Raw genomic sequence first — 19,556 nt, forward strand, 5'->3', positions numbered from 1 at the left:
GGCCCTCCGCCTACTGCGCATAGAGCTGCCCCAAACATGAGCCACGTCCAGTTGTGTGGAAGATTCCCCGGAACCTCGGAGGAGGGCGCGGTGGGCCCGAGGGTTTCAGAAGAGTCTGGCTCCCGCTCTTGAGTCAAGGACGAGATGGGGTCCGCGGGAGCCCCAAATGAGGCCCTTTCTGTTAGACGAGTAGCTTTTATTGCGTGATTTACTTCTCGGCAGATGTTGTGGAGAGGAGGAGAGAAACAGTCTGTGTCCCACGAAACGGCCCAATGATTTATATAATATCCTTTAATATTAGGAAAGCAATTAGAATAATACGTTGAGAATCACATATCCATGGATGCTAAAATCGCCTTTAATAAAATAACACCATCTATTTACACTTAAAACATAAGATATATGGATTTTCTTACAATGAATAAAAGCAGACATTTGAAACCAAGTATAAGAAAAAGAGAGGCTTTCCCCAAAAGTACAGGGTAAAAGCATGATTACAATCAAGCAATTCTATCCATGGCAATATCAGGAAAAAGAAATTAAAGAAAACTTAAAGCTTTCTCAACTTATTGATACAATAATTTATTTAAAAACCTAAGAGACTTTACAACTAGTAGCCTTAGTAAACTAGTGGGCTCTGAGAGGAACACACACACAAATACCCCCTTTTCTATTAACAAAATCCAGGAAATAAGTTTTATGGACAGAGAAGTACTATCTAAAATAATGACAAGGGAGACCTAATGGTACAGATTTGTAATCTCTGTTTCTAGGAGCACTGAGGCTGTGAATTACTTGCGCCGGGGAGTTCTGAGCCAGTTAAGGTCCAGAACAAATCTGGCGGGGATGTGGGGAGACCCTGAGAGCAAGGGACTTCCCGGCTGCTGAAGGCGGTTGAACTGATCCAAGTTATAAACAGAACCCAGTCCGAGTCCACTCCAATCATTAGTAACATTGGCCAGTAAGTGGCCTCTGCATTTCCAGCCAGGGTAACTGAGGGGTGCAGTCTGAAGAAATAAATGAAATGGCGACAAGATTATCAAATCTATTTGATCATTAATCCATTAAACAAAGCCACATAGAAACTGTTTAAAGAGCATTATAAACTTACTTTTATAGACGTAAGAAATTTAATAATTGAGAAAATATATCTGTTGAGTTAATGTGAGCAAAATCATCAAAATTTACCTATAGATTTAATGTCCCATTAATTAAAATACTAATATATTCATAATAGAATTACACAAAATAATAAAATATTAAAACGCTCAAAAATAATAAAAATAAAATTCACAGAAAAACAAAAGATCACGAATATTTGTTATGAATTATGAAGGGAGAAAGAGAAATATAATAAAATATAAACATTATATTATAAAGTAATAAAGAAAACTATTGTGCTAGATAAAAATAGAAAAATAGATGAGTGAAGTAGATGAAGTAAACATGATGTAGAATCAAATATCTACTGTTTAGACTAGTAAGTCCAAAATCACAATGCAATGAGAAAGAAATCATTATTTAATAAAAACATCTGAGAAAAGTGTGAAAGAATTGGATGAAAAAATGTTAACAGGCTCACATTTTACAAAATGTATCAAAATAAATTCAAAATGAATCAATGATCAAAATATCTCAAAGCTACAAAAGAGTAGATAATGATAAATAAGAACTTTTGAATATTATGGAAGTAAATGTTAGTCATTTATCAATCAGAAGAAATTATGATCCAAACTAAGTTAATTTTATTATTTGTAAAAATAAAAACATTTTGCATGATAAAGTAGTGGGCAGCTAGGTTGAATACTAGGCCTGAGCCAGAACTGTGACCTCAGACACTATTTGATCCTGGGCAAATCATTTAACTATTTATCCCAGATCCTCATTTGTAAAATTATCTGGAGAAGGAAATGGCTAACCACTCCAGTATCTTAGCCAAGAAAATCCAAATGGGGTCACAAAGAAACAACTAAACAAAAAATAATAAAAATAACACTATTCATTCAAAAAAGTTATAAAAAGGATACCTTTGGATGTTAAAGTACTACTTTCAATTTGAGGACTCCTTCTAGACCAATATTTAATGAATATTCGTGAAATATTTAAGTAAAAAACAGGTAAGCAATTAAACCACAATATCTAAAAAATTCACTATACCAACTTACATTTTTATCAGGCCAATGAAAGTGGTTCATATTTGGAGAACAATTATAAGTAGTAATCAGATAACATACACGTATATATATATATATATATTCAATCACTCATACACAGATATTTGTATACATATATACATACACAAAGCAACAAGTTGATTGAAGCAACAAATACTGAAAAGGCCTTTAAATTACTGTGCTCATTTATGCTAAAATTGATTTTAAAATATATAAAATGAAAAAATACATAATATATATAATGAAAGGATCATGTGATACAATTACAAACATTTTTAAAGCTAGTATCTATACTGTAAAAACTTGAAGCTTTTTCAGATCAAGACAAAGCAAAGATACCTGCTATTATCATTATTATTGGTATGACAGCATCACAAAAATTCTGATAGTAAAAGCCAGTCTATGAATAGGCTATATGCAAAACCCTTTCAACTTAATAGGCTACATCAAAGTTTAAAGAGTCCTACTGGCACAGCTTTGAAGAATCCAGGGCTACCTTCATGACATCACAGGGGATCAGGACAATATACCTTATAATTATTATTATTAGATACCTTCGGAATTTAATACTTAATGTGCAATAAGAAAATGGAATTTACACACATATATTGTATCTAGGTTATAGTGTAACACATGTAAAATATATTTACCCACCTATAGAGATAGATAGGCATATATTGCTCACATACATACATATATATGTATATTGTTTCAAATACTATCTTCTCTTGGATTTTATATATAAGTAAGGAATAGTTCATTTACATTTATTCTTTTAGAAGGCATATCTTTCTGAGAACTGTTTATTTTGTAGTTCCCAATTAACAGTTGTACTTCAGCCACCATTGTACCTGAACTCCAAACTACGACTCTAGAGAAGTCATTTAACCCAGTGGACCTCAGGTTTCTCATCTAATAAATGAGGAGACTGAACTAGATGATTTCAAAGATCTTTTCTATTATTCTATGGACTTCCAGACTGAAACAACTCGAACAGATTTTAGCTACAGAGATAACTCCAGTTACTGTCCAAAGACCCAGAGTGGTTAATACTTGAGCTTTTCCAGGTGTGTTTTAAGCAATTAAATCACACAGTCATTTAAATGTCCTAGGCTAAAAATAAAGTGAATACATTGCCATTCTTTAGAAAGGAGGAATGCATAATTCACCAGTAGAGGCACAGGGTCCCCAACCTGTTTGAACTGAGCCTAATCTAATGTCCACAGTCAGTACTAGTCTCGGGTGTGTGCTTTTCCCTCCGTCCTTGGCTTTGCTAGGACTATAAGCAGGTGTAGGTCTCAAACATATATACACACATGTGTGTCCCTACACATATATACATGCATACATACCTACGTGTGTATAATTGTTGTTTAGTCATTCCAGTCCCATCTGGCTCTTTGTGGCCCCATTTACATCTTTCTTGGCATAGATACTGGCATGGTTTGTCATTTCCTTCTCCAGATAATTTTACAGATTAGGAAACTGAGGCAAGCAGGGTGAAGTGACCAATACCCAGCATCACACAGCTAGTAAATATCTGAGGCTACATTTGAACTCAGGACTTCCTGAGTCCAGGCCCGGCATACCTCCCATCTTCCAGATAGACAGAAATAGTATGTGCATATGCACACAAACACATTTATTTGCATTATTCAATTCAATGAGAAAGATTATATTATTTACCCAAATAAGCATTTAAAAAAATCATTTTTCTTGCTCCTTTCTTACCACTGAAATCAATACTAGAACATATATGTATGTATACATATTAGAAGGGCACAAGAAATTGAGCTTTAAGTAATGAAAGAAGAATTTTACTAATAGGAAAGATTATCTTTTTTTAATATCTAAAGTACACTTTCAAATATAAGAATTCCAGTGTTGGCTTAACATCTTATATATATATATTTTATGAAAGTTTGACTACCATAGTTAATTCCTGCAGCCTCAAAAACTGATTTATCTAGCAGATGCATTCTCAAAGTTATCCCAGGTAAAGAAACATATATACATTATTCTTTTTTCCTCAAGTTGGCATTCCCGTGGATCTCCCCCCATATAAGTACAAACAGATTTCTTGCTAAACTTTTCTATTTTTATCTAATATTTATCAGTATGACAGTCTATCCAAATTATTTCAGCAAATCAAAACACAAAAGTAAAGCCAGAAAAAGACTAAAACCTAAATCTGTTTTTTTAACTCTCATTTGTAACTATAGAATTTATAAAATACTTTAGATTCTACTTGCCAAAACACAAGTGTGAACTCTATGAATATATACCTATAAAATACTCTTTACACAAAATAGCTGGAGAAATAATTACTTATGGGTCAGTTGAAACAATATAATAAGAATAACAATACTATTTTATTTTTTTTATTCTATGTTATACCAATCAAGTTACCAGAGGATTATTTCATAGAAGTAGAAAAAAAATAATTCATCAGGAGAAATAAAAGGTCAAGAAATTCAAAGGAAAAAAAAAATTTTTAAGTGAAAGAAAAGGGATTTCAAAGTACCAAAAATCAAGTATAACTACAAAATGATAATGATCAAAATTCTTTAGTAAAGAACAATACACAATATACTGAAGCAAATGAACATAGTCTTATGCTCAAAGATCTCAGCTATTGAGATTAAAAACTCACCATTTAATGAAAATTCCAAGGAAAATTAGAAAGCACTCCAGCAGAAACCGCATACAGGCCATTATCTCATATAGTGTAATGAGATAAGCTTTAAACCGGTAAATGACAAACATAGAGGATGACATTATAAACAAATTAGAAAAGGAAAGAAGAAAATATTGTTAGATCGATGCATAGAGGAAAGAGTTAATGACAAAACAAATGATAGAAAATTCAGGGAGATAAAATGAGCAATTATGATTACATAAAGTTAACAAGTTTTTATACAAACAAAACTAATGAAGCTAAAATTAGGGGAATAGCAAGTAACTGGAAAAGCTTCATAGCAATTTTTCCCCCTGTATTTCAAGAATATTTAGGGAATGTATTCAAAGTTATAGGAATAAGGGCCATTCCCTAACTGATAAGTAGTCAAAGAATATGAACAGTCATCAGAGGAAAAAATCTTGTAGATTTCTAGTAATCTATTAATAACTATATAAAAATGGTACAACTCAATACTAGACAAATGCAAATTAAAGTAACGAGTTCTCACTTCACACACATCATATGGGCAAGTTGAGAAAAAAGGAAAATGACAAATGCTGGAGGGTCTGTGGAAGAATAAGATACAATCATTTTGAAAAGCAACTTGGAACTTGACTTAAAAGTTACTCATCTGTCACATATAATCTATAAAAAAATTGCTTGCCTTGTCAAAGAAGGTGGGAGGTAGGAGAAAGGGAGTAAATTTGGAACTCAAAACATTTTAAATAAATTTTTAAAAATGATATTATGTGGAGCAGCTAGATGGCATGGTAGATAGTGCACTGCCCCCAGAGTCAGGAAGACCTAGTTCAAATCCAGTCTCATACACTTAATATTTCCTACTTGTGTGACCCTGGGCAAATCACTTAATCCCAATTGCCTCTCAAAAAAAAAAAAAAAAAAAGTGCAATTAGCGAAAAATATATATAAATTTTTAAAAGTCACTAACTTATGTATAACTTTTACCCACTACTAGGTATGCCAAAGGAATCAAAGAAGAAAAAGATCCCTATATACACAAACATTTATAGTATCTCTTTTTTGTATGGGAAAAAAAAAGGCAGAAATTAAGGAATATCTGTCATTTAGGGAGTATTTGAAAAAATTATGGTATATTAATGTCATGAAATACTATTTAAGAGATAATTAAAGGGATGGTTTCAGAGAATCCTTGGATGACTTAATACATAGTAAATACATAGTAAAATGAATAAAAGTAGAACAATTAATACAATAACATTGTAAAGACAAACAATTTTAAAAGACTTAAGAATACTGATCAATACAATGACTAACCACATTCAATTCCAGAGGCCTCATAATGAAACATGCTATGTTTTCCTGATAGAGAACTAAGGATTCAGAATGCAGATTGAAATATATATATTTTTGGACAAGGCCAATAATAAATTGGTTTTCTTAACTATGCATTGCTGGGTTTTCATTTTTCTTACTTTTTCAATTGGATAGGGAGAAATATGCAAAAGGAAAAATATTTTGGTAATTGAAAAAATAAATTCGAAAACCACTGGCAAAGAAAATTATATAAATTAATATAAGGCTTTATTGTTGCTTTTTTAGAATGAGAAGATCTTAATCAGTTTGGTTTACATTCTAAGATAAATACTCTTTAATCAATCTTTTGATTTTGTGCTCCATAATCTCCAATATCCAGATATTCAATCTAAATAGCAGATAATAGAAATGATAAGGCCAGTCCATTTACAAAGATGGGTACCTGCTACAATTCCTTCAACTTCTAAGTCACTCTTTTGGTTCCATTTGCCAAGAATTTTAACATATGATTATGAAAAATTACTGCTGTATTTCCCCCTGTTCAGACCACAAAATTTTGTTTATTAAAATACATTTTGTTGGCTTTTCCTTTTTTATACTACATTCACTTCCCCAAAATCACTTACCACTACAATCATCACCATGTAAAATTCTACCAGTGTAAGGTATCTTCAGGATAATGAACATCCTTTTTTGTCAGTTCTTACAATCAAGTCATTCTTGGTAAGATGCTGTGTAGCCTGTTTATACCCACCATGTATGTCCCCAGAATACTGTCAATTATCTGAAATTTAGGTATTTTGGAGATTTGTAGAATTTTAGAGATTTTCATGACTCCTACCAAATATTATCACTGGGTCACAGTTTCTTCATCTGTAAAATTAACAGATTGGCCTCCACGACTTTTATGGGCCCTTCTAATTCTAAATCTAAAATCCTATGTTTCAAAATGTCTCTGAAAAGATAATATTTCACAGAATTTTCCACATAAGCAATTAAGTGAACAGAGTCAAATCCCTTTATGAAATCCATGAACATGGCATACCAACCATGAAGCTGTTCTCTCCATTTCTTTTTGCAGCTGTCAGAGGGAAAAACTATCTGTCATTCTGTAATGAGCATAAAAGCCACATGCACTCACTTTCTAGTAAAACATGTATGGGATTGTTAAGACATGAAGACAACAGTAAAGGGTAACGAAGTTATTAAATTCGAGAATTTGAGTCCAACTTTTCTTACTAATTAGGGGTAGGAGTCATTTAACTTCTCCAGACATACATTTTCTCACCAAGGAGTACGAATTTCATTATTCACAACACCTCATCTAGCTCGATTTTTCTCACTATGATTCCTGTGTACCCCACCTGAGATATTTGGGAAACTCCAGCACAGTCAAAACCAGTTTGGGGCCTCCTTCCTTAATCTCACCGACACCTGCATGTCATCCTATGAATGGTACTGCGAAGGAGCTGCCCACCAGGCGGGCTCCGTGAAACTCCAGCCTAGAATCACTTCGGCTCCTCCACAGCACTCCAGGCCCTGTCATCCTCTAGTCGCTTGAAGTCCACCCAAATTCATGCTCATCGTTTCCATGACATTATTTATCCATCTCATCCTCTGCCATCCCCTTTTCCTCTTGCCTTTAATCTTTCCCAACAACAGAATTTTATTTGTTTGCGTTTGCTATTTTTTTTCCCAATGAGTTCTATTTTTTTTTTTTTTTTTAATGTGGCCAAAGAATTTAAACATCAGTTTTAGTATTTGGCTTTCTAGTCAATAACCTAATGTAAATTTCCTTCTGGCTGCAGTATGCACAATGCCACCAGAGGGCAATCAGCATGAAAATGTCTAAATTGTTTTCTCACCACCAAGGTGCAGAGTTTAAAGTTGGCAGTCCTAGATGTCTGGATTCAGAATTTGTAATACTGCTCCAACACAAGAAAGAAATCTACACCTATAAATAAAGTCTATACCCAATTCTAATATCTACCCTCCAGCATTAATGATCCTCGCCTTCAAAGAGAGTTTATTAAACATAGCAAAAAAAAAAAAAAAAAATGGGAGGAAAAAGGTAAAAGGCTCCTACATTATGGAGCACTAAGCCTCTGGCATCTCCCATCACTTCTTGCTATATCCTGGGGGCCCCAAGTTCCTTCAGTGTTAGCTATGGAATTCTCTAACCATGGTTCCCTGGTTGTGGAAAGAGAATGGGTTGGGATGGGGTGGGGTTATGGGGAGCACAAAAATGTGTCTCCCAGAGTCCAGCTCCAGATTAGGAAAGACACCACAGGTGACAGACAAGCAGTGAGGGAACAAACAAGCCTTCCTGCCTGCCTCACTATGGGATCCTCAGGAACTACCAGTTGGAAGACTCTTGATTCAGGCCCTGCCTTCCACCCAGGCTCCAAATCTGATGGCCAGGAAGGCCACTGAAATTGCTGTAATATCAGCCACTCAACCTCCTGGAAGCCGGTCAGTCCTAATCTGATAAGAGATGCCAGATGAACCAGATTGCCCTCTTCTGGCAAAGAATAAGGAAGAAGTAAAGAAGGAAGAGGACTCTAGCCTTGTATCGACCATCTTTCTCACACACTGCACAATCCTTTCTCCCAATCCAATCCTGTGGAATGACTTCCTACTTCTTCTGAGAGCCCACTCCCAGTGAGGGAATGTGGACAAATGTTCCATTTTCTTTCTTACTGAATCATGGCCCCCTTGAATTTAGAGGAAAGTAATTTAAAAGAGAGAACAGCATGAGTACAAATTATTTCTGATTACTGTAAGATAAAAGGTCTAGAAGGAACCTACTTTTAAAGCATCTTGTCTATTCTTTTCAGGGTAGTTGTGTATCTAAACACGACTGACTGTTCGCTCTGGCCTTTGTCACACTGAATTTATATATATATATATATATATATATATATATATATATATATATATATATATATATATATATATATATATATATATATATATATATGTTTTAGTTTAAAATGACCTCTCCGGAAGCCCAAGGACCAGAAACCTTAAGAATGTGCTTATATGTTATGCCATGATTTTTTTTTATTCTAATTCTTAGGAGTTTTTAATAGGCTTCTACTTTTAAATAAATGGCTCCCATCTCAAAGGCAAGATTTATATTGCTAGCATATTATAATGTTATTGTTCATACACAATTCTTTGTACAAAGTAGGCAGGCATTCAAAAACCTATCTGTACAATGGAATGATATAAAAGGAAATTGACTTCTTTAGCCTTCACACACACACACACACACACACCAGCCTACTCCAGGCTGACATCACATCTCTTATAGACGCCTGCAATAGATTTGTAAATGATTTTCTCTTCCTCCAAGTATCCCCTCTCTCAAATCTATGCTTGCACAGCATGTGGCCCAAATGTACCAAAAAAAGATTAAAATATAATTTATAAATATTTTTTAAAATAAATAAAAATGCTATAAAACATAACATTTTACTTTTGTTTTTGAGAAGCAATCAGGATTAAGTGACTTTATCTTATATGTATATTTTTGCCTTTTTTTTGTTTTTTGTTTTTTGTTTTTTGGCTGCTCTCTTTCTCCCATACTCTTTCTGCTACACCAGCACCAGCTCTGAGAAACAGGTCTAGAAGTTACTTATATAGCCATCTCATTGCCTGCCTCTTCGAGAAGATGTCAGAGCCCACCTGAACCATCATCCAGAGCTTTCCATCTTTTGCTGAGCAGAGAATGTCTCCTAAGGAAAGGCTGCTAGGGGTCAGACTGGACATCTTCAATCTGTTCATGGGGTCTACCACTTTGGGTGGGCTCCACTACTGCTAGGTAATCCTACTAGAACTCATTTATCAACTATTTCACTTTCCTCAATGGCTCCTGCAAATCTATTCATCCCTCCTCAAATCTCTTATGGCTACCCCTCCCACAATATCTTACCTGAGAACTTTGCCTTTAATGCTTCTGTGTCTATTCTTTCACATTACCTCATTTGTATAACATAACTAATTTTTTACCCTTTTTTAGACACTTTTGCTTTTTATAATCAAATTATATTCAACTCTACCCCAATATTTCTTTTGAGTTACCCGGTTATTAATGGTTATCTTAAACATATGGTATACATTTCCATGTAAAAAACAATTTGTACATGTTGGGTTCCTTGAAATTAATCTTTGATAATGTCTCTTACGTGCTAAATTGTCTATTAAGTTCAGGTTTGGTTGATTAAAAGTCCTGAAAATCTGCAATTTTGTTGAATGTCCTTTTTTTTTTTCATTCAATATTATATAAATTTTGCTAGCTATGACAATTTTGGCCACAACCCTAGTTCTTTTGATTGCCAGTATATGTGATTCCAGGACCTGCAGTCTTTTATTATGGCTACTGATAAATCCTGCACAATTCTAGTTATAGTTGTATACCTGAATAGTTGTTGTCTGTTTCTTGCAAAAATTTTTTTTTTTGATCTAAGAGTTTCAAAATTTGGTAATAACATTTTTATGTGCTTTCCACAAAGTATCTCTCTGAAGTGGTGCTTAATGAATATCCTCTATTTCCAGGACAATTTTCTTGGATTATTTCTTGCATTATTGTGTCAAAGTTCTTTTTTTAGTCACAGCTTTCAGGTAATTCAATTATTCTTAAGTTTTCTCTTCTTGATCTGTTTTTTAAATCTGCTGTTTTTCTTTTAAGATGTTTCATATTCTGTTTTATTTTTCCATTCTTTATATTTTGTTTTGTTATTTCCTGGTTTCTTAGAGCTTCACTGGTTTCCCCTTTCTCAATTCTAATTTTCAAAGAATTATTTTTTCTTTAAAACTCTGTATCTCCTTTTTTGGTTGGTTAACGTCTTTTCCCCTAATTTTCTTGTTTTTCTTGAATGGTTCTTTTTCTTTTCTTTTCTTTTCTTTACCTTTCAATGTCTCTCACTTGATTTTTAAAATCTATTTTGAATTCTTCTATTAATTCTTTCTGGGAAGGGAGACATTTAACATTACTTTTTTAACCTTTTTTAATCTAAAGATGAACCCCTCTTTAGGGGTCTTCCCTCTTCTCATAGCAAGTTTCTTTCTTCTTTGCCTGTTAATTAAAAAAAAGAAAAGAAAAGAAAAGAAAGAAAGACAACTATTAGTGTAAGCACCTAGGAGAAGGGAGAAAGAGGGAAGAGAGATGGTGCCTTTAGCTTCATTTCAGCTCTCCCCTCTGGCCGGGAACTCTAAACCAAGAACTCCTCCCTCCTGCAATTCTGTTCTGTTTGTGGAAGAAATCTGAACAGCTTGAATTTTCCTGACTTACAGTGCCATCTTCCCAGCATCCTCACTCCCATGGCTTTTTCTCAATCCTCTTTCTCTTTAACTTCTCTGCAGCCTTTGTCACTGATGATCACTCTCTCCTACCCAATAATTCTCTTTAGGTTTTCAGGACACCACTTTCTCTTGGCTCTCCTCCTACCTTTCTGACTGCTCCTTCTCTATCTCTTTTGCTTAATCCTTCTCCAGATTCTTCTTTTATCCATCTATTCTAGGTACTTTTCTCTTTCTCTATACTATTTCACTTGTTGGTCCCATCAGCTCCCATATATTTCATATCTCTATGCTGATGATTCACAAATCTACCTATGTGCCTCAATCTCTGCTGATCTCTAATCTCACATCTCAAACTAGATGTCTAGTAGACTTCTTAAATTCAATATGTCCAAAACAAAATTATCTTTCCCCCTAAATCTTTGCCACTCCTCCACCTTCCCTATTACTGTAGATAGTAGCAAAATCCTCATCCTTCAGGCTCACAACTGGGGAGTCATCCTGGATTTTTCACTATATTTCTTTTTTTGATAAATAATAACTTTTTATTTTTCAAAATACATGCAGAGAGTTTTCAACATCCACCTTTGCAAAACCTTATGTGCCAAATTTTTCTCCCTCCTTCCACTCCTTCCCCCTAACCTAGAGAGCAAGTAATACATGTTATACGTGTGCAACTCTTCTAAACAATTTCCATATCTATCATGGAATACAAGAAAAATCACATCAAAAGGGGGGGGATGAGAAAGAAAAAAAAAAAACAAGCAAACAAAACAGCAACAATAAAGGTGAAAATACTATATTGTGATCTACATTCAATCTTCATAATCCTCTTTCTGGATGCTGATGGCTCTTTTCATCACAAGTCTATTGGTATTGCCTTGAATCATTTCATTATTGAAAAGAGCCATGTCCATCAAAGTTAATCATCACATCATCTTGTGATGTATAATGTACATCATATTATGTATAATGATCTCCTGATTCTATTCATTTCAGTTCAGGTAAGTCTCTCCAGGCCTCTCTGAAATCATCCTGCTGGTCGTTTCTTACAGAACAATTCATATACCACAACTTATTCAGCCATTCTCCAACTGATGGATACCACAGAGTTTCCAGTTCCTTGCCATTATAAAAAGGGCTGCCACAAACATTTTTGCACATGTTTCTCACTATTTCACCTGCTAACTCCAAGCTTTTGTCAAGGACTATGAATTTCACCTTTGCAATATCTCTGGAATATGCTCCCATTTATTCTCTGAGTGCCATTACTCTGAAGAGGTCCTCATCACTTCCAACCAGGATTATTGCAATAATCTCCTGTTGGATCTGTTTGCTCTAGTCTCTTCCCCCTCTGATCCATCCTCCATTCAGACATTAAAGTGATTTCACTAAAATGCTGCTCCAATTATGTCATACCCCCATCCCACTCAATAAACTCCAGTGACTTCCCATTGTCTCCAGAAACAAATATAAAATCCTCTGTTTGGCATTCAAAGCTCTTTAAAAACCTAGTCCCTTCCGCCTTTTCCAGTCTTCTTATATCTCACTCCCCAGTAAGTTCTCTTTGGTCCAGAAACACTGACCTCCTGTCTCTTCCATACATCCATACCTACTTCAGTGACTAGCACAGAGTAGACAGAGTACTGTCTGAATGGATAAAGACAATAAGACCCAAGTCTTTAATAGGCAACATTTAAAACTGGGAAGCAGAGACCAATGGAGACAGCCTGTATTCTATTCATACACTACATCCTGCCTTGGGAAAAGGAGTCCAATTCAATTCAATTTAGTGAACATTTATCTAGTGCCTGGGCGAAAGGCACTTTAATTGGACACAAAGATAAAAATGAAATAGTGCCTTCCCTCAAGGAGTTTATTCTTTATTGTTAATTATGCATGTGCCCCATCCCCATCTGCCATCATACTTGTTCAATGTGGCTACCACATGTGACCAGGGAGTCAGGATGCTGCCTACAGTTCATTATTCTGAGTCCTCTGACTCTATGATGCCAAAAATACTTTCGGTCCAGGATGATGCCCAGATCCTCCTTCTTCAAAGCCATTAATTACTTGTTTTACTGAAAAGTCAAAGTCATGAGGGTAGTTATGTGTTATATAGTTCTAACCCTATACAGTCATATGTATTATATAATTATTTATGTGATAAAATAGTCATATGCACATATGTGTTATATAATTATTTATGTGATGATATAGTCTTATGCATAACAAGGGTACATATGTGTATGAAATGGCTATTCTCATTAGTGGAAGTAGCTCAGTTTACCTCTTAGAGATCAAAGAGTGATATCATCACAGGATCATACAATTTGGAGACTGAAGGGATCTTAGACTTATGGAGACCAGTCCTTTTCTTTTATAAATGAGAAAACTAAGATATGAAAAAGCTTCATGTATTGCCCAAAGTCTTGTTGTACTCTTCCCCATCTATATAGTTGGCTACTTGATTATCTCACCCAACTGAGAGCACAAGGGCAGTTGCCCAGGTTTCTAAACTCTCCATCCAACATCCTAGCCTATGTGCCCCACTCATCCCATTTTACTGGCTGATCAAATGTCCAAATCACATGGGAACCCATTTCCCAAGGCCTCATCTTCTCCTTGCAGGCCAGACCCAGGCTCTCCAGAACTAGATGGCAGAGCCAACCAAGCTACATTGGAGCTTTTCCCCACCTGGTGCCTGCTTTTATCTTACCAGTATCATTCCTTTCTGGGAATCTTGACCCTGGGTGCTCCCAGGTACTGAAATGTAGAATGACACGGGCACTCATAACATTTTGGCTGAGCAGAAAGTCACCTTCCTTCCTGGAAGATGAAAGATAACTTAGCCTTTACATTTATCCTGCCAAGAAATTCCAAGGACTGCTATGCCTCTCTGCCCATTCTGAAATTAAATTCTTCTATATTTGTTCTTTTCTTTAATTAAAATGTCAGTTTCTTAAGAACAAACATTGCCTCAATTTTCTATCTGGAAACTCAGTTTGTTTGGGTTTTTTTGTTTTGTTTTGGTTTTTTTGCTTTATTGGGGGGGGAGAGGGTTGTTTATTTAAGCAATTGGGGATAAGTGGCTTGCTGATAGTATTAAGTGTATGAGGCTGGATTTTGGAAGTAAGGTTCTCCTGTCTCCAGGGCTGGTGCTCTATCCACTACACCATCTAGTTGCCCCAGATCCTCAGTTCTTAGTGAAATTTTTGTCACATAGGGAGCATTTGAATGCTTTCCTGTTCCATCATAACTCTTATCCTCTACATTTGCAAATATTCTACTTCTTTTAGCTAATTTAGTCTTTACCTATATTTTATAAATTGCAACCCAAGTGGTCCGAAATGTCCAGGGAATCTCACTCTTATTCTAAACTAAATATCTATAACTGGGGGCTTGCCCTTAAAGTCAATCTCCATTTACTGAACTAGGTTGACAGATGACACTTATTACAAGATGTTGTTGTTCAGTCATTTTTGAGTTATGTCTGACTCTTTGTGACCCCATTTGGGGTTTTCTTGGTTTTCTAGAGTGATTTACCACTTCCTTTTCCAACTCATCTTATAGATGAGGAAACTGAGGCAAACAGGGTTAAATGACTTATCCAGGATCACACAACTTGTGAGTCTGATTTGAATTTAGGAAGATGAGTCTTCCTGACTTCAGGCCTGGCCAGTATTCTATCCACTGTACCACCTTGCTGCCCTTATTGTATGACAGGATTCCTTAATATTCTCTTTTTTTAGGCTAAGCCAATCAGAAATAACCTAAGATAAATTGCTAAGAGTTTTTAGTATCCTATTGTAAAATCATTCCATTTAATTACTGGGCAGGAGAGGCTAGAATAAGCTGCTATCTTCATATGCCTGTGGATTGTTACTTATAATTAAATTAAAGGATGTTGGGGAGCAGGGAGGAAGTGGGTGCCAGCCAATGACTCATGACCTTGATATGACAAAGTTATTAGATCTCTGAGGATGAGGAAAATTTGTCTAGTCTCCACTGGTCCTCTTCGAGAGCATCTGTCAGCTTGGTTCAGGCAATAGGAGATCTTACTTAAGGATAAGCCCATACTTGGAGATATTAATTTAGAATGAGAGTGAGATTCTCTGGACAACCTAAACCACTTGGGTCTATATAGTTACTATAAAATATAAGTAAAGATTGACTTGACCAAATTTCTGTATTAGAGTCTGCTTCAGAGGATCAGTTGGAAAAAGAGGTCAAGCAAGAGCATAAGCAGCATCATCCATTGGGCCAAAGTGTGGTCAGTAAGGAAGATAATGGTGGCTAGAACCCAGGGAAAAGTACCTTTGGAGCCCAGGTGGAGAAAAGTTCCTTCCCTACCTTCTCAGGTAGATCAGTCTTGTCTGAGACTTATATGGGCTGAGCCACTCTTTCCTCATCTCTATCTCTAGGACCCCCAGCTTCCTTCAGAGAACAGCCAACATGTGGCTGCTTTCAACAGATCTCTACTGGCAACTCCCATCCCCTCAATTGCTAAGAACTAGTGACTTCCCTCCAAATTATCCTGTATTTACTTTCCATCGTACATGGCTACATTTATTTCCCCATTTCCATGAAGGCAGGAATTCCTTCATTTTTATCTTTCTATCTACGGTGCATGGCACACTGTAGGTTCTTAATGTATGCTAGATGATTGATCCATTCTCACTGGGTTTAGGATGGGGAAAGGATAGACTTTCCCACACTTTGGGGAGTGGGATCAGGGCAAGGTTGCCCCAGTTGGAGAAGCTGGCAAAATATCCTACTTGGGCATAGTATCCTGTATGCTAAAGTGAGGGAGGGAAAGTATGTTGCAGAGAGCTTCAAGGGTCACTTCTAGCCAATTGATTCTGTAGCTATAGAACTGGAACTGAGATTCTGGTTACTGTGCAAAGTCTATATACAGAAATATGAACTGTTTATACCACAGTTTCCTCCAAATCCTAGTCCTGCTGAACTTGGTATTCACAGTCAACCCCACAAATGTCACTGAACTCTTTGTTATTGTTCAGTCATTCAATTGTACCCAATTCTTCATGACCCCATATGAGGTTTTCTTGGCAAAAATACTGGAATGGTTTGTCATTTCCTTCTCTGGTAGATTAAGGCAAAGAGAGGTTAAGTGACTTGTCCAGCTTCTCATAGCTAGTAAGTGTCTAAGGCTGGATTTGAACTCAGATCTTGACTACACTCTCAGTACTCTACCCACTAAGCCACTCAGCTGCCTTGGACCTATTATTTACCAGTAGGGAAATACAGAATTGCCTTTGGGTCCAAAGATGACCCCGGGTGATTGTGGGTACAAATCTTTGTACAAATAAGCATGATGAATCAGCACAAAAACATTAATTAGTCATAGCACCAGGGAATAATTCAATAGGGACCAACCATTGCAACCCCCAACTCTGTGAGGCATGACCAACTATAACAAGGTAGTAGAATACCTGCTCTAGGTAAACACAGGAAGACGCTGTATACAAGGAATATATCTTTAATAATGAGGTCCCTTGGACATGCTAAAGGAACACCAGGGAACTCCCACCTGGCCTCGCTGGTGGAAAAAAAATAATAAGGCAGTGGGGTTCGGGTAGTCTGTGCATCTCGTGGTAGGCTGCAATCTAATAGTAGATTGTTCTTCCCATTATCCCCTCAGATGCCTGTACCTTCATGCACCTTTCTATTTTCCTTATCAAAACATTGTCAGAAAAGGATCTAAAAATCATTCACATTAAGGTTAATATATATATATATATATATATATATATATATATATATATATATATATATTTTTTTTTTTTTTTTTTTTTTCCCCTGAGACTGGGGTTAAGTGACTTGCCCAGGGTCACAGAGCTAGGAAGTGTTAAGTGTCTGAGACCACATTTGAACTCGGGTCCTCCTGAATTCAAGGCTGATGCTCTATCCACTGCGCCACCTAGCTGTCCCCAAGTTAAAATATTGATAACAATTTGTTTTTACTTTTTCAGAGGTGTTTCCATTTTTAACAGAGATCCATGCCTAAGAGATAAAGGTTTAATTTCAATCCTCAGCTATAAAGTAGAAGACATATTTTTGAAACACTGGAACAGGAACTTAAATGGATAGAGTGTTGGGCTAATAGGAAGAGCTGGGTTTGTTTAAGCCTTCTTTAGACTTTTACTAGCTGTGTGACTAGAAGAAAGTCAGTTAACCTCTCTAGGTCTCAATGTCCTTATTTGCAAAGTCACTGAATTGAAAGCATATCATCTGCTGAGTGAAATGAGCAAGACCAGGAGATCATTATACACTTCAACAACCATATTATATGATGATTAATTCTGAAGGACATTGCCATTTTCAACAATGAGATGAACCAGATCAGTTCCAATAGAGCAGTAATGAACTGAAACAGCTACACCCAGAGAAAGAACTCTGGGAGATGACTATGAACCGCTACATAGAATTCCCAATCCCTCTAATTTTGTCCGCCTGCATTTTGGATTTCCTCCACAGGCTAATTGTACACTATCTCAAAGTGCTTCTGACAGGTATAGTTTGAAGTTTGAAGATTCTTCTTGTGCAGCAAACAACAGTTTGGTCATGTATACATATATTGTATTTAATTTATACTTTAACGTATTTCGCATGTATTGGTCAACCTGCCATGGGGGGTGGGGGTGGGGAGGAGGGGAAAAGTTGGAGCAAGGGGTTTGGCAATTGTCAATGTTGTAAAATTACCCATCTGGTAAATAAAAACTATTAAAAAAAAAAAAGGAAGAAAGCATATCATGAAGGCAATCCCCTACTCGTTCTACCCTTGGCCCAGTCAGAAGATTCTTAAGCAGTCTGTAATGGAGAAGTTTTTGAAACAGTAGATTGTAAACTCCTTGATGATGACGACAGTAACCAGTTTCGTTTTTATCTTTTTTTTTAATTAAAAAAATTCCCAAACCTGACATATAAGAGGTACTATAAATAGATACTCATTGAATTGATACCAGACATGATTTTTGCCAGTCTTGCACCAGAACTAAACGGTAGAAACCCTAGAACAAGACCAGTAATTTACCATAAAACAGAAAGCACCAATTTGTTGGTCTCTATTTTAGAGAAAATAGAGTGCTTTCATATAACTTTTAGAGGAAATGCTTCCACCCAAGAAAATTTCTGCACTCCATTTTTTAGTTGCATCACCTATAAATCGAAAAGCCAGAAATGTTTGGCAACTGACTGGCAACTTCCGCGAGGGGGGAAAAACCCCCAATTAACCTTTATATTGCCTTATTTTATATGAGTTACAGAAAATGTATAAAATAGCCCTCCCATCTTTGCGATATTGCTCCGCTCTTGCAGAGTGCGAACTGGCTGCCGGACACCGAGAAGTAATCTTTATTATCCAAGGGCAGCCTAGCCCAAGTAAGAATAATGACCGCGCTCCCGCACTTCCCCGCGCTGAGTGCCCGCTCCCGTTTCCGTTTCCCGCCGCCGCCGCGAGGTGGCGAGCTTTCTGAGGCTGCCGGCCCTTCCTCCCATCCTGAGGGAGAGGAGACGCTTTAGCGGAGGACCAGGCCCTCCGTGCTCTCACATTACACTCTGTTTTCCAAGCGTTTGAAGCTGGCGTAACCCTTTGCTAAGCACTTGGCAAACTTCAAACTATACCTCTCAGAAGCACTCTGGGCTCTCCCCCGCCGTCCCCGCCCCCGTTACCTTTCACCCAGTTTAAAATAAACCATTCATTGTTCAAGAAGGAAAACTTAAATTTGTTCTTCCAGAGTAATCCGTAACGCGAGTAAAACATTGCTGGAAAGTTTGCAATTAACTAGCTGAATCTCGCAACTGGGGGGGAGGGGAGAGGGGGGAGGAAAGGGCGGGCCGGCGAGATTTAAAGAGATGGGCAAAGGTGAATGGGGACAATGAAAAAATAAGGGGGATTGTGGTTTCCACCTTTGGCATTCCTGACATTGTTTGCCAGATTCTTTAAGATTAAAGAAGACAATTCATTGAGATCTTGACTTTACTTAGGTTTTATACGTTTGCTTTATTTTACGTGCGGCGAAGGTAGATATTGAGAAATAGCTATTCCTGTGGCCATCTGGTTCGACAAATGTTTATTG

The 19,556-nt window shown here is 36.4% G+C and overlaps 1 long non-coding RNA gene across 1 annotated transcript; it reads right to left on the reverse strand.

Annotated features, from left to right (window-relative positions):
* Positions 1–566: 566 nt before the first annotated feature.
* On the reverse strand, positions 567–19,234 carry LOC141563402 (uncharacterized). The gene is made up of 4 exons (XR_012488412.1): positions 19,150–19,234; positions 10,573–11,230; positions 4,828–4,915; positions 567–1,007 (listed from the first exon to the last, which is right to left on the reverse strand). It is a non-coding gene; the product is annotated as an uncharacterized LOC141563402 (long non-coding RNA).
* Positions 19,235–19,556: the final 322 nt, after the last annotated feature.

The sequence above is a fragment of the Sminthopsis crassicaudata genome, chromosome 3 (assembly GCF_048593235.1).
Source record: "Sminthopsis crassicaudata isolate SCR6 chromosome 3, ASM4859323v1, whole genome shotgun sequence".
NCBI lineage: Eukaryota > Metazoa > Chordata > Mammalia > Dasyuromorphia > Dasyuridae > Sminthopsis > Sminthopsis crassicaudata.